The 16,779-nt window shown below is 34.3% G+C and overlaps 1 pseudogene; it reads right to left on the bottom strand.

The window, feature by feature from the left end:
- Nucleotides 1-11,127: 11,127 nt before the first annotated feature.
- LOC145104387 (secreted RxLR effector protein 161 pseudogene) lies at nucleotides 11,128-11,544 on the bottom strand (annotated as a pseudogene).
- Between the last annotated feature and the right edge of the window lie 5,235 nt (nucleotides 11,545-16,779).

Here is a 16,779-nt window from a genome sequence, read left to right as displayed (position 1 = left end):
GTCAGACGAGAGAGTGGAGAAATCAGCTTTAAAAGGATGGGTTTTAATTATGAAAAATAGGCAAAAATAAAGGAAATCATCTTTTTTTTTTAATTTAAAAAGGTTAATATTAATATACTTCTTTTTGAAACTTTTAATTTTATTAGTATTATGTGTATGTTTGTTAATAAATTTTTAAAGGTTATCAGTGGTTATAAGTTTTAACAAATTAAAATTATTGAGTGTGAGGTTTTATATAATTTTTTTTTCTATAATAATTGCTTAAAAGGACACTGTTGTCAATTCAACAACTGATTACAAATAAAAATATTTTTAGATTTAAAATATTATTATGTTATCTATGACCCTCCTTATTTAAATTCAAAATTTAAGATTATACATAATGTGCATTAATTATCACTAATTTGTTTTACATTAAAAGTTAATGGTGACAAGAGAAGACGAAAAGCCCATGAGATACCAAAGTATCTGACATAATTTTTTCACTTTCTTTTAAACTTAACTTTTTCTCGCTTTTGATGCAATCACTTTGAGTAAAAACGAAAAATTAATATTACATTTTTTTTTAACGACAAATTATCTAATTCTAAACTACTCTTACATTCATTTATTAGTTTATAACCCGAGAAAACCATGTTTATAAAATTAATTAAATTTTTATAATAAAAATTTATAATTATTAATCAATTATTTTAAATAAATTATTAATTAAGAGATATATCAAAATTTTAAAGTTATTATAACTTCAAATTTAACATATAATTAGAAATTGTAAATTTGAATTTTAAAATGAGTTGCCTAATATATTTACATGATACATGACATAATATTAATGACAAGTTGTATTATGGTGACACTTGGCGAAAGTAAATTAAAAGTATTCATTTATTAGAATAGGGATATTTTCAACGAAACTTAAACCTTTAACCTTAAAGGAAAAGGATAACACCTAATACTATTGTGTTAGAAGCCATTTGGTAATATTGCATATTTAACATCAAAAGTAAATATAACTAATACAGTATTTTTAATTTTAGACTTTTTTTAGAAACGACAAAATATATTAATAAAACCCACGATCTAGTAAATAACTAGACAGGGGAAAAAGTGAGTGGAATGTTAAAAAGTCTTGTGGGACCCCGAACCCATGGGGTCCAGATCCCATATGGAAAATATATGTTAAAAAATCGGAGGCGAGAGTAAGGTTAACCCTCGTTTTAATTTTGGGGGCGGGGACATGGGTGGGCAGTACCGTCCCGAACCCCTTATGGGGCCTCGTTAATATATATATATATATATATATATATATATATATATATATATATATATATATAATAGCAATGATTTTGAGCTTTCAAAATTCAACAAAAAACATGTTTTTAAGTTGTTAATATAATGTTTTTGAGACGTGATAACATTTTTGTTTTTAGCATGTAAAGTTATGTTATAAATAACTATTTTAACCTAAAAAAATAGATTCTTTAAGCCCAATCAACATCTTTTAGCTTAATAAAAAAAATATCTCAAAAGCAATCAGGGGCAGGGAAACAGGAACAGGGGCGGGGGTAATCCAGGAATTTAGGAGCGGGGGCGGGTGGGGAGGCTGGAAATTTCGGGGGCGGGGCGAGGGCGGGGGAATGAGGAAATTTCGGGGTGGGGCGGGGATGCAATCTTTGTCATGTTTGTCCTCGTTGACATCCGTAAAAGTGAGAACAATAATACAATTTAAAGTTATTATAACGAGGAGAGGGGGGAGGAATTCTAATCTAACGAGTTGCCAACAATACCATTACCTATATATTTGAGCCATTGGTAAACTAAAGATTTAATATTATCAATATTCCTGGATGTTGTGGTAGAGACTCGTCGAAATAATGTCATTTTTTATCTTGCAAAGGCTCCATATCAATCTGTAACAAATGCTCAATAGTTAGATTCATTTTTTAGGGCATCGACCCCACGATGTTGCAAATTGAAGCAACTCCCCTACATTGTTGAATTCAACCTTGTTTATTACACACCATTCGAATATTTTATCCTTTATAAAACTGGCATATAAACACCTAACAAGTATGTGATTAGCACATTTGATTGCACCAATACAAGAGCTACATTGTGTCGAGCTGATATGCATGTCGCATGTCGCGATGTTGTAGTGTTGTAGTAGGTGGAATCCTTCCTTGTGCTACCCTCCATGCACAACAGAGTACCTTAATTGGAATAATTTTGCACCAGCTAATATGTGGAAGAGTGGAGGAGTGTTGTGTACTACGATCAATTTTTCCCCATAGTGCTTCCATCGTGTATCTTCTATCTGGAGTTAACAGGCAGGTCCATTTGTCTTGACCAGGTTGGAACCGACACGAAGCTATCTCTTGTTTTAACCTGTTAAAGTATAAAAATAACCATGCGTTTAATGGGTAGGATTTCCATTCCCATTAATCACCAAGAATAAATATACGGGAGGCCACAAAATACGATTTACGTAGTTCTAAATCGTAAAGTGTAGGATACTTTGATTTTAATTTCACATTGCTCAACCAAGTGTCTTTCCAAAACATGGTCTTTTCGTCTGATTTGATCTCCTGTTTGAATATGTCATTGAGAGAGAGTCCAACTACTTGTATATCCTTCAAAGCCCCTACAATGTTTTTCCAAAGCCCAGTAATCATTTTCTTTGATAGACAGTGATATGGCCTTATTTAACTATATATTTTACACCATTATCTTAATATATTTAATTAAAATGTTATATTTTTAGAATGTTATATTTTTAGATATATGATACTCAATATGCTTGAAAATGTTTAATTACATTTAAAATGGGAGCTAGGATGCAAAAGATGGAGAATGGAGCTGAAAAAATACACAAAAATACGCAAAAAAGGATGTTGGATGCAGCTCGACCCCTCGTTAGTGTTTTGACCATATCTCATGACTCATAACTCCGATTGACGAGATTCAAGATGTTGTGAAAACTAAACAAACTTTTGGACAACTTTCGTATTTATGACAAATTCTAATTCTTAGGTCCCAAGCTGTGGCAAAGCCATCTCCACGGCATAGCAAATCCAGTTTTTGCATGGACGCGAAGATTCCATCTCCCACGGCGTGGCAACTTGTTGGCCATGCCGTGGAGCCGAAAAATCTATAAAAACACGATATTTCCAACCCCAATCGGTATGAGGGCTTTGGCAGCCTATAGATGACCATTCCAATTGCATGAACTTCATATTTAGCTATTTATGATCATTGAATAGTTAGATCTAGTGATTGAACAAATTCTAGGGTTAGATTATATTGATTAGTAACTTTGACTATGTTACAGAGAATTAATTATCCATATTATGTGTTTGTATTTCTTATCTTGATTATAGATAGGTAATTATAAGATCTTATCATTCATAGCCCAATTAATACTAAAATCAATTTAGTGTTCAACTTGTGCTTGACTGTGACATCCTCTAATTTTTAGAACCAATTAAAACTTTTCTTTACACTTTAAAAATCATTTATTTATATTTGCGGAAAATCCCAATACAAAAGATCATTTTGATTACCAATGTTTGTTCTAAAATGTTAAACCCCTACGGATGTCATAATCAATACAGATACATAAGTTACAGCATAAAGACATGATGGTCCCGAGTACTATTGTGGGTTGTCTCATAATCACTCAGCATCCTAATCAAGTTCCACTAGCTTAAGTCTTGATACATGAGATGCATATAAACTGAGTGGATCAGGTTGAGGAAACCTAGTGAGATACATAGGGATTTCAATCCCACAATATTGATATGATAATATTCCTTAATTATCAGACCGGCAAAACCAACTGTTACCATACTAAATCCATAAAGGCTTACATTCCTACATATTTGTTCCTACCAATACTCACATATTCTAGACTATCCATTTCTACCGATCCTCATAAATCCTAGACTATCCATTTCTACCGATCCTCACATATCCTAGTCCAAGATTATCAGAGAGAACTATCTCTCCGACGAACCATTTAAGGTAAGGGTTTGACTACACAACTAGGGGCTTCCTTGGTCGGTGTAAGTCATAAGGCACCCAAGCCTTCAGAGTATATTATGAATAAGGTATTACCTTTCATCTACGTATGTAGTTTATGATCCTACACTAACAATGTAATTCACAAGACCGTCTAGAATGATCAAGTGTTTCCACCTACTCTGTGGGGTGACCAGACATAGCACTAACAGTTTCTTGAAGGTGACCAACCAATTCTGATCACCCTGTACGGAGCTACCATACATCGACACCTAATAGTGTCATGGAACAAAACTTTACTCTCTGTTCCTAGGTTACGCACATTCTCCTAGTGCGACTACCTAATATCAAACTTAATTGAGCTAAGAGTCTAAGTTTATCCCTATACTAGATTACAGTGTCTATAACCAACCTTAATACCAACTCTATTCTTGGGTGACACTAACCCAATTCTAGTGTATTTATAACCCCTATAGAGCATTAGGTATTATTATTCTTTTATCTTCTTAGCAATGCTACTTTTAATACTATTATATGATGTTATCTATTTGATCCTAACATAAAATAGAACCATATCTGGTTCACACATAGCACAGTATATATCCTAACATATAATCCAGGCAATAAGCACATAATTCACATACGACTTCCAACAGATATTTAATATTTTAATTTAATACTCGTATTAAATCATATTCATGAAAGGGACTATGCACTCACTTGATAAAGTGTCTGGTGATTGGTGAATTGGGCAGAGCTTTGCCTACCACCTTTTTCCAAAAGACATAGATGTAAATAACGCTAATTCTTAGTCTAATTTCATGGAACTATTATACTAAAGGTTTAGATTCCTCGATAATCCCAAAGTTTATTTAAAGATCTAAATAAGGAATAACCAAGTAAGATCATATCGGAGGTAGAGTCCGTTTGATATACAGAGTATACTGTTTGGAAATCCCACTTTAAACACCTCACCAAATCCAATCTAGACATCACTCCCATAAGTAGACTAATCGGTATAACGACATGGAATTACTGATACATCTTATTTATAGGTTCATAATAATGACTTATAACCATAAATATAAGTTACACTAAAAGCAATAAAGTGTAGCTTAACTTACAGATGATTTAGCAAAACCTAGGAATTAGGCGGGGAGAATGTTGATCCGGGAGCTTATATTCACCTGCTATCTGACACCACAGGGCTTCTACTTGATAGCTACTACTACTTTAGGGATCGCAGGGCTTCGCCGAAGCCTAAAACTAAGGGAAAATGGGGCTAAAATTGAAGGAAATCGAGAGAGAAAGTGTGGGTGATCTGAAGGAGAATAAGGTTGAGCACATCTATTTATAACCCAAGTGCGCACCGCGCACTCCAGCCACGTCTATCCTCTCGTTTTGCGACCCATGTCAGGTCCAGAATTTGTCCGCGTCCCTATGTCAGTAGCCTTCTGCGTCCCTATGCCGAAACATGTCATATTTTTCATAAAATCATATTTTCTTCATACGAGCTTTGTTCTCGACGTTCTTTGTATCCATGCATAGCTAATGAAGAGATCTACAGCTTTTATTTACACTCCGTCAGCTAATTTTGAATTTGATTTTAAAGCTATATTTTTAACAGGCTTAGACTGTTAAAGTCCGTTAAAAATTCATAACTTTCTTATATGATATCCGTTCTCAACTATCTTTATATCGCCGAAACCATATGGACGAGATCTTCAACTCTCGTTTAGATTGTTTTTCCTAATAATCAACCGATCTCTACTTCAGTTTCTGAGTCGTATACTACTACGCTAAAACTTAGAAAAATCATAACTCCCTCTTACGAAGTCAGATTTGGACATTCTCTATATACACGCTCATGGTTTAACGACTACTATGACTTTCATTTAGATTATTTTCCCTAAATAATCCTTCGTTGATAATGTCTAATTATCGCTGTGACTATTAATTATCCTACTATTCTTTAATCATCTAGCCCTATCTTGCGGGCGTTACAATTATATCCCCCTTAGGATGATTACGTCCTGGAAACATCAACAAAACAGGGCTTGTATAATGACTCCACATGTTAACTTTCTATCCTAGGTGGTAATCGTAACATCTAATGTCTCTTTTCTATTGAGTTTCTAACTCAGAAACCTCTTGACTATTTACGGTGCTCAATCCTACTCCTTCTCTTCGATCACTATTGGGGGCTCTCGCTCCTTTTTAGAATTGACTTAATCTAAGATAAGGCCTTTGACTACCGTAATAGACCGATGGTTCATGTTCATGACCCCTCGTCGTATGTTGCAATGGTTAGACTCAAGTCTTATTGAGTCATACTCTATCATGAAGGATACCTTTCTTCATGTTCTAATGTGATATAATCACACACTGGTGGGTTGCAATCTAGCTACTGGATTCTAAGCTCTAATGACGATTTGTAATCTATCTGTCAATTGCCTTAATCCTTTCTTTCTTCAATCTTATAACTATAGACGGGCACTATGTTGAACTTACTTTGTAGATTAGTCAGACTCGATTCAATATGACCACTAACGTTGGAATAATATTCATCTTCGTAATGATGGAAATGAACAAAATAGCTCAATTACTTAGAGACTTAATAACCTTGGGACTTTCCCTGATCCAAGTACGATTCTTGTGCTTTAGGTAGTATAAGCCTCTACTACCTTTCACACCTACTCATACTCGTCCCAAGTATTGTATCGCAGTCCACTAAGTTATATTCCTAAAATCATCAAACAATTTAACACATACTATTGTGTCCAAATAAGCACATCTCCTAATAGACTCTTCTAGGGTTTCTTCACCGCGTGTCTTCAACCACAATTCTTCTTCTACTTGGTTGGCGATGGAAACGCCAGACGATGGGACGAATTTAGGAGTTACACCAAAAGTTTTATCATTGATATCTTCCAATAGGTATCATTCACTATCGTAAGCCTTCTCATTAGCTCAGTCCGCTACGAGTTCTTATTATGATGTTCTGTACACGAAAACAGGTGTTCGGTGTACCAAGATGAGAATATAGATAAAGAATGTTTAGACGCCTAATCCTCCTTGTTACTCTGAAAAGTTATATATGTAATATCGTAATTAAACAATTAGAAATCTGAACACATAAAAATTCCTAATACTAGGTCGGCAACAGATCTTAACTCTAATAATAGCAACCTAGAAGGCAATCTAAGGCATGCTATACTACAATTCATTTGGCATATAAAGGCAAATTAGGCATCTTATCATAGAGTAAGCAAGTGCATGTTATGGAAAATAAGGTATTTAACCTACATTACGCTATATATATATATATATATATATATATATATATCTTAGTGCTTGTGTCTATTTGGGTTTAGAACCTCAACTATCCTAGACACACACCTCACCATCACTGCTTAAATCTTAAGTTTAAGTCTACAACTCCTAAAAATTCCTAGTTCGCTTAAACTAATGCTCTGATACCAACTGTGATATCCTCTAATTTTTAGAACCAATTAAAACTTTTCTTACGCTTTAAAAATCATTTATTTATATTTGAGGAAAATCCTAGTACAAAAGATCATTTTTATTACAAATTTTTGTTTCCAAAATGTTAAAACCCTAAAGATGTCATAATTAATACATATACATAAGTTACAACGTAAAGACTTGATGGTATTGAGTACTATTGTGGGTTGTCTCTTAATCACTCAACATCCTAATCAAGTTCCACTAGCTTAACTCTTGATACCTGTGATGGATATAAACTGAGTGGAACAAGTTGGGAAAACCTGGTGAGATACATAGGGATTTCAATCCTACGATATTGATAGGATAATATTCCTTAAATATCAGACCCACAAAACCAATCGTTACCATACTAAATCCTTATAGGCTTACATTCCTACATATATGTTTTATGAAAGCATAAACATTGGCAAATGTTGTATTTCCTGTGACACCAGACCAACAACCAATAGTAATTAGATAGAAGTGTGATTTGATGACTTTTGTTTTCTGAAAGCATCGTGTATTCCAAATTGATAACAATCCACCCGATCTCCCATTTTCATCCACCCCTTCAAACTCATAATCAGACGAGTCCCAACATCTATCGATATTGATACTACTATAGTATGTGATTTCTGTTTCTTGTAATCCCATGAAGTTTATTTTGTGAGCGATCTTCAGCATACGAGCCCATTGAACCTTAACATCCTCCCCGATACCTCTTATATTTAAGGATAAGCGGTTCATTGAGAGTGGTTTTATACACCCGATTTTCCAATAATTTGTGCGAATATTTCATTGTCATCTTCAATTTGGAAACCAATCTCTACTCCAATTTCAACAGTTTGTCAGATTTCACTAGATTTAGACGGCAAAACACTTTCCGATCTCTGACTGAGTAGATAAATTAACTGGTGGTTTTTCATGTAAATCTAGTTGACAATTGGGTTGCGTAAAGGGAAGTGGCATGGTGAGATTTGGTAATGGGTAATTGAGATGGGGTGGAGATCGAAAGCTAGTTCTGAATCTTTTGTGTTTTCTAGGTTTTGTTCCACCGTTGTTTGAGTCTGTGCTAGATATCGAGTAACCTAATTGGATTGCGGTGATGAGAAGTGGATAGGTTGTGTATTAAATAAAGGCCCAAAACATCCGTTAGTCATTAAATTTTAAATAGGCCCAAACTTGTTAGTTCCAGGATTCTTAGAGCCTAATTTTGTTTCACCCACTATGGAATCGGTAGGTTCGGCAATAGGAGACAAGGGATGTGTATTATTGTTAGGAAATTGATCATTATTTGTTGTGTTTTTATTGTTCTCAGGTATTCCATTCGATTTTACTGCCTTGGGAATTTGATTACTTCCATTAATTATTTTTTCTCGTGTTTCTTGTGACTCCTCTTTTACCTGCACATCATCGACAACGTCGTTTACCAAAGGGATTGGACTGTCGTTGTCATCGTCCTGTTGTCCAATTACAATTTTTGGCCGGAATTCACCTTCTTCTTCCTCATTCTCATTACCTTGCATGTATGTATTAGAGATGTCGTCTTTATCACCGTCTTCGTACCTTATGATATATGTATAGCCATTCATATTTATCATAAAACAAGTAAATCTTGTTAACTCTTTTGTAGAACGACAAACATAACATAGTCATTATATTATTCATGAATTATTTATTTTGTTTTCAATGAAAGTTGAATCCTTATTTTGTTTCTCAAGACACATTTTCACCAACACCTGATCTATTTATTTTGCTATATTGGTTTTGATTTTCACGATCGTCCTTAGAGTACCCAGTCGTTTTCTTGCTTTGAAGGGTGCGGTTGCTCGACTACATTTGTATAATCGGTTGCTTTCTAAAAAATTTAAGAATTATCTACTCTCTAAAAGCCTCTAAAAATGTGCTTGTTGATGACTTATTTGCATCAGTGTTATCATAAGTGTTTTCATATTGGTGCTAAAGTATTAACAAATCTTCCTTGGTGCATAAATTATGGTTAATAAGCTTTCTAGAAAGTTGATTGCTATAATAGATTCTATCTAAAAGTGGTTGATTCATCTTAGTTTTAATGTTTCTTATTAGGGAGTAGAATACTAGTAGGGTGATAGTGGAGAACCGGACTCATGATGGATCATGTAAGCTCACTTTCCGAACTGATATTTCCACCCTATGCCTAGGTTACAGGAAATCCAATCTAGGATAATCCAAAAGGACACTTGTGTATCTAAGCATAGAAACACAAGCCAAATCTCCAGAGATTCATGAGTTTATTCAAGAAGAAGAAGAAATAATAAAGGTTTTGTATACGGCTCAAAAGAGGAGTTGTATATATGCATGACAGATTATGGTTTAATCTTATAAATTAGTTAGGGAAATCTTGAAATTAATAGCTTAATCAATGGTTTCCAAAACTGACAAGATTTCTCAATCTTACCATAATCACCCACTAAAATTCGGTTTTTCCATAATGAGACTAAATCAAATTTCTGAATAACTTTTGGGGCGTTGCCCCAAATCTCGCGGGGGCGCTCCCCCTCGACCCCCAGTGGGACCACCGCCAGGGGCTTTTCTCCTTAGACCATGCTAGGGGTGCTGCCCTTTAGACTCTGCAAGGGGACGCCCCCTTGACCTACGTATTTTGTCGTTCCAACTTATAATTCGATCTTATATATGCATGCCCTCCGTAATCACCATACATATAATATAGAGTCCAAATTATAACCCCCTTAGCTCACATGTCAATTCCAATTACAAAAAATGTCAGGTGACATTAAAATCACCAACAATCCTCCCCCATTTTAGTGTAACCCACGAACTAACATCAAATTATCTAAACAAACCAAACCAGCACATAAATGAAAATTTCGAAACGATTGAATTCTCATCTTCGTATCAAACAATCCAAATACTCAATAATCAGGATGTTCTAAGAATTAAACCCTTCAACCCAACTGAATACTTGAAAGTAAAATATATACTAGTTTATTGAATTTTCTAGCGAAATACAACTTCACACTATTACAAAACTATGTGTCCTAATCCTCTCATGACTGTATAATGGCCAAGTCCCCAACATCTTGAAATGAGGCTACACTTCACAATCATGTAGGTAACTCTATTACTTCATGTATCTGCACATATATTTTATCAAAGGAATTGCTAAGAAGTTAAACTTTAACTTGGTCAACTTACAGAACCGAACACATACCTAGGATGTATACTTTATGTGTTCCAATCTATAAGTGTGAGCTTTCCCCATTGAACTCAACTCTTAATGTCATATTAGAAGGGAATTGGGTGTCTCACCGTTACATAATTAATTGGACTTTAATCCAATCGCAATAATAGACTCGTGCACTAAGTCTATTGTCAGACCTATAGTCAAATGATCTGCCAAATTTTGTTTCAATTTCACAAAATTTACCGAAATGTCACCAGTCATGATTAGTTCTCTAATCATACTATGTCTAACACCTAAGTGTCTAGACTTGCCATTATAGACCTGGCTATAAGCCTTAGCCAAGTCGGCTACATTATCAAAAAGGATAGAGATGGGTGTTATCGACTTTGACCACAGAGGAATTTCATAGAATAAATTTCTTAGCCATTCTTCTTTTTACCAGCAGCAACTAACGCAACAAACTCAGATTCCATTGTTGAGTTTGTAATGCTAGATTGCTTCTTGGAAGCCCAAGAAATGGAACCTCCCCCAAGCAAGAACACCCAACCAGTTGTTGAGGAATGGTCCTCCATACTGGTTATCCAACTTGCATCTAAATGACCTTCTAATACCAAATAAATTCCCAAGTAACTCAACCCATAATCCATGGTTCCCTTGAGATACTTAAAAACTCTATTAACTACTTGCCAATGTTGAACACTAAGATTGCTAGTGTATATGCTCAACTTTCCCACAACATATGCAATATCAGGCCTGATACTTGTCATTGTATACATCAAGCTACCAATATCCTTAGAGTATTCTAATTGTGAAATAGGAATACCAGTGTTAGGCATTAATTTCACACTTGAATCTATATGAGTGCTCACAGCAAAACAATCACTAAATTAAACTGTTTGAGAATTTTCTCAACATAATGACTTTAAGTCATTACTAATCATTATTCGCCCTCTTAATCCTTATACCAAGAATTACATCAGCCTCTCCTAAGTCTTTCATAGAGAATTTAGATGACAATAATTGCTTTGTTTCATCTATTGATCTTGGTCAGTACCAAAAATCAACATGTCATCTACATACAAGCGAATGATCACTCCTACACCAGTAGCATCATTGAATCTTCTATAAACACATTTGTCACATTGGTTTAACTTGAAACCAGAGGACAAAATAACCTCATCAAACTTCTGATTCCATTGTTTGGGATCTTGTTTCAACCCATACAAATATTTTACCAATTAACATACCATATGCTTTTTACCGGGCATAACGAAACCTTCAGGTTGTTTCATGTAAACTTCTTCATCAAGTTCACCATTTAAAAATGTTATTTTAACATCCATTTGATGGATAATCATATTGTGGATACTTTCCAATGCAATCAACAATCTAATAGTAGAAATACGTACAACCGAGGCATACGTAAATAGTCAACATCAGGTTTTTGCCTAAAACCTTGAATGACCAACTGGGATTTGAACTTATAAATAGTCCCATTTACATTCATTTTATTTTTGAATATCCATTTGCAACCAAGTGGTTTAGAACCTTGAGGCAAATCAGACAACACCCACGTGTTTCTCTCAAGAATTGATGACATTTCATCATCACTCGCTTCATTCCAAAAGACGACATCTCAAGAATCCATGGCCACTTGATATGTCTTAGTATAATCCTTACTACTATAACAATATGAGTATTCAAGACTAATTTTATCCATTGAACCTTCCACCAAATAGAGTTGGAAGTCGGAACCAAAATCTTTCGTAATTCGGCCTATTTTGCTTCTACTTAGCTCTTGTGTTTCTGGTGCATCAACACCATCTTGACTTTCTGGATTTTTCACTTTATTAGTGCCAAAAGTCAAATCCTTAGGACTTTGAATCGATTAAAAATGAATCTCATCAAAACTTGCATCTTGTGGCTCGATAACGGTCAGTACTGAATCATTAGATTCTATTACATAGAACCTTTATTCCTTGGAATGTTCAACATATCCAATGAATATTCAATCTAGTCCATGTTCTCCCAAAATTTTCTTTTGGGCTCGGTAAGTTTTACAACTTCCCGACTGTAACATCCTAAAATGTCTTTAAGACTAGGTTATTAAATTAATAAAGTAAATAAATGAAAATTGATTTTTATAGATAAATCACCAAGGAATAATTATATCATTAATTGATATGAATTTTAGAAAGCTAAAAGTGAAAAAATAACATTTTAAAGTTAAATGGTCAAAAGTGTCAAGTTGGCAAACTGAGTTGACCAAAGGGTTGACTCAATTACTGGAAGGGACTACCAAAGTAATGAAATGGATGGAGAGGGACTTAGTATGTCCTTTATCAAATAAAAGTCACACATATTTGAAGAGGGGACCATTTTTTGCCAAAATGCGAAAGTAAAGGGTGGGAGTTGTAAAATCGGAAAATAAGAACACAGTCTCTTCTCATTTCAGAACTTGGATCGATTGGAGAGGAATAACAAGGAGGGAATGGTAATTTTCATAAAATCATCTCCTAGATTTGATTCCAAGTTTGCTAGGGTTCATCCATGATGTTAGAATCATGTAAAAGCTTGGATTGAAATGGATCTGGGGACAATATGATAAAACCAATGGTAACTTTCTATAAGGTATGACCCTATAGGATCATATGTTATTAACAATATCATTTTATAATGACTCTTGGGCATACAATATCTTTCAGTGTGTTGATCTAAAAAATTCTATAAACGGTTAGCAAGTTAGAAAATCAAACTCCTTTCCTGTAGTGGATGTCTCACTTTGATCAATTCGGTCCTTGTTAGCTTGGGTATTTACTTCATATCGATTTTCAAAATTCCAAAATCAGTTTATAAGTTGTTGGAGCCTATAAGATCCCAGTTTTTTGGGTAGTGAGGATATATATTGAGAAATTGCTTGTATTAAGTGGTATAAAGTTCTATACTTAACAAAATGATGTTCTTGTAATTAGTAACTTGAAAGCGTTTAACATGAAAATGGAAATGATATTTCTTTAACAATGAGAAGGAATTTGTGATAAAGTTAATAAAACTTTCTATGGACTTGATAGTGGTCTTGTGTGTAAAGAGTCCTAAACAAAGGGGGGGGGGATTATGTTGGTCATTTTCTTTGATAAGTTACATGTGTAATCTGTTATACCTACTAAAATTTTTTGAAATATTTTTTAAGAATCGTATGATACGCTTTTATTGCAATACATTTGATTGGGTGAAGTAAGATTTATGGACTAGTTTTTTAAACTTTACATGCTAGAAGTTTATATAGCATATGTGATCACTAGCACCAGGGTCAATGATCCAAAACATTGAACTAGCGATTGTGTAATGACACTAGTTTGGTTTTTAAATGTATTGAAAGATGAATAAGAATATCAAAAAGATTCCTGTATGAAATTCTTTTCATATATAGAATTATCTTGATTTCTTTCCATTCCATAATTATTGTTTCTTTTGTATAAGTGAAATGATTGTTGAACATTAACAAAAAATTGTTGATATTGATCATTGGTTAGCTCTGGTGTGGAGTGATTGTTGGATTTAGAACCAACAACATTGTTGTTCCTTGAGTATGAATTGTCTTTATTTTTTTATTGAAAAATAATAACGTTGGATGCAATATATTTCCATTTGTAAACTGAAAATCCTTTGGAAATATATCTAAACGATATCATTTGTTGAGTGTATGTCCAAGTATTTTGCAGTGATTGTTAAATTTTTCTTCCCTTCATACTTGTTTTAAACCAATATGTTCCAGATTTTACATTCATAAAAGCATATTCAGACACGAAGATTGAAGCGTATTGTACATCTCACTATTTCGAGTAAAGGTATCGGTTTTCAAGGGAATAAAATTTAGAACCTATCGGATGTTGATAATGTTGGTTAAGTGATTAAAGTCATCAAATTGTGCTTTAAAGCCAAAGGGTAAAATGGGGAAAGTGATATTTCAGACTTTTGCTCATGAATTAATGAATTTAGTTCAATATGTTTTAAGTCAAAAGTAATTAGATAGAATTGTGTGTCTTGTAAATACCTTTGTGCGCATATAAAGATCGCCGAAAACAGACTTGAAACGAAGAATTTATGACTGTTTTAAGTGGGAATGAAATGGCTGGAAACCCGTCACCACAAGGTGGTCGTTGTTGTAACACCCGCAGATTCGTGCTAGTCAATTTAGAGACAATAAGCGTCAAAAATGATTTTTTATGGAAGATAATTTATAATAAATAATCTTAACTAAGCTATAGTATATGTCACAAGGGTTCCGTACATATAAAGAACGCTGAAATCCGAGTTATAACGAAAAAGTTATGACCTATCGAAGTTTCACGACAAAACCGGCACGACACCGAGAATCGTAAAAAGTGAGTTTACGATAAAGTACTTTTTAGCCTTAGCGAGCTAAAGGAAAGTTGTAGACTACGTCTCCACCTACGCGTGTATATAAAGAACGTCAAAAAGCAGAGCTCGTATACAAAATTTATGACCTTCTGAAGATATAGCTGTCTGAGAGCATGACACGTGGCAGAAACCCTAATCTATCAGGGCTCACGACGTGAGCATGTTTTCTCACGACGTGAGGAGTCAAACGGACACTTTTCAAGGGTAGAATTCATATGGAAAGTCCACAGAGTGATAAGTTTAAAGCTCACGATGTGAGCATAGATTCTCACGACGTGAGGAGTTAAACGTACACCTTCCGAAGCTAGGGACGCAAATGGAAAGTTTACGAGGTGATCAGCCATGGCTCATGACGTGAGCATGTGTGGCTCACGACGTGAGAGAGCAAAAATCAGCCTATAAATAGTGAGTTCGACCCTAAGCTTCTTTACACCTAAATCTCTTCTCTCTCTCTCTCTCTCTCTCTCTCTCTCTCTCTCTCTCTCTCTCTCTCTCTATCTCTATCTTTCTCTCGTTTGTTGAAGGCGTTCCGCGTCTCGAGCCCGACGATCACGAACCGCTGACCGTTTCTAGTTAGATTCTATCAACTCACGCTACTATAGTGAGTGCATAGTTACTTTCATCTTACACATAGATATATAAATTACGTACTATGTGTGCATATTATTTGTGTTCCTGATATCTATGCTGGATGAATGATTTATACATGTTTTAAATGATTTAAACTGTATATGTGTAACATACCCTTTTATAATCATGTATAATTATCGTGTTTTGTTTAAAAATGAATATTATTAAATAATATATGATTTTGAGTGTTGAGTTCTAACAAGATAGTTTTATGAGAATTGAAGTAAAACTATGTTTAGAATCATTCGGGAAGTATTGGAAGTCTTATGAGATTCCGATCAAAAGTCAAATATTGAAATTAACGAAAATGTAAAAATTTAAGTTGGAAAATAAGTAAAAATAATTTTATTGAAAGTTGTAAATTATCTCATTAGAAACGTTTAGGTGAAAACCTCACTGAAATCCGAGTTATAACGAATAAGTTATGACTTATTGAAGTTTCGCGATAGAACCGGCACGACGCCATATGACGTAAAAAGTGAGTTTAAGATAATCTACTTTTTAGCCCTAGTGATCTAAATGAAAGTCGTAGTATTCGTTAAATCGAGAATTTTCATTAAAAAAACGTCCAAATCTGACTTCGTATTAGGAAGTTATGATTTTTCTAAGATTCGGCATAGCATTACACAGCCTGAAACTCGAAATAAAAATCGAGTTTTTTTAGCCGACACAACCTAAAAGAGAATCGAATATCTCGTCAATAGTAGTTCAACAGTAAAAAGACAGACGAAAACGAACGTCGGATGAAGAAGTTATGAATTTTTAACGGACTTTTCATGTCCCGGACTGTTAAAAATATAACATTAAAAATGAATTCAAAATTAGCCGACGGAGTCTAAACGAAAGTTGTAGAGCATAATTTCACCTACGCGTGCATATAAATAACGTCAAAAACGGAGCTCGTATGCGAAATATACTAATTTTTGAAGTTTTGGGCACAAACTTCGAGGCTGGTCCGAAGGAGTACGCCCAGCGTACTCATGTAAGTGCTCCGGAGTCCGTCACCCTCCCTACTCCTT

This window comes from Lactuca virosa, chromosome 4, assembly GCF_052849685.1.
Source record: "Lactuca virosa cultivar CGN04683 chromosome 4, Lactuca_virosa_CGN04683_v6, whole genome shotgun sequence".
Classification (NCBI taxonomy): Eukaryota; Viridiplantae; Streptophyta; class Magnoliopsida; order Asterales; family Asteraceae; genus Lactuca; species Lactuca virosa.
The sequence above is the reverse complement of the archived record's forward strand: the minus strand, read 5'-3'. Positions and strand labels throughout refer to the sequence as shown.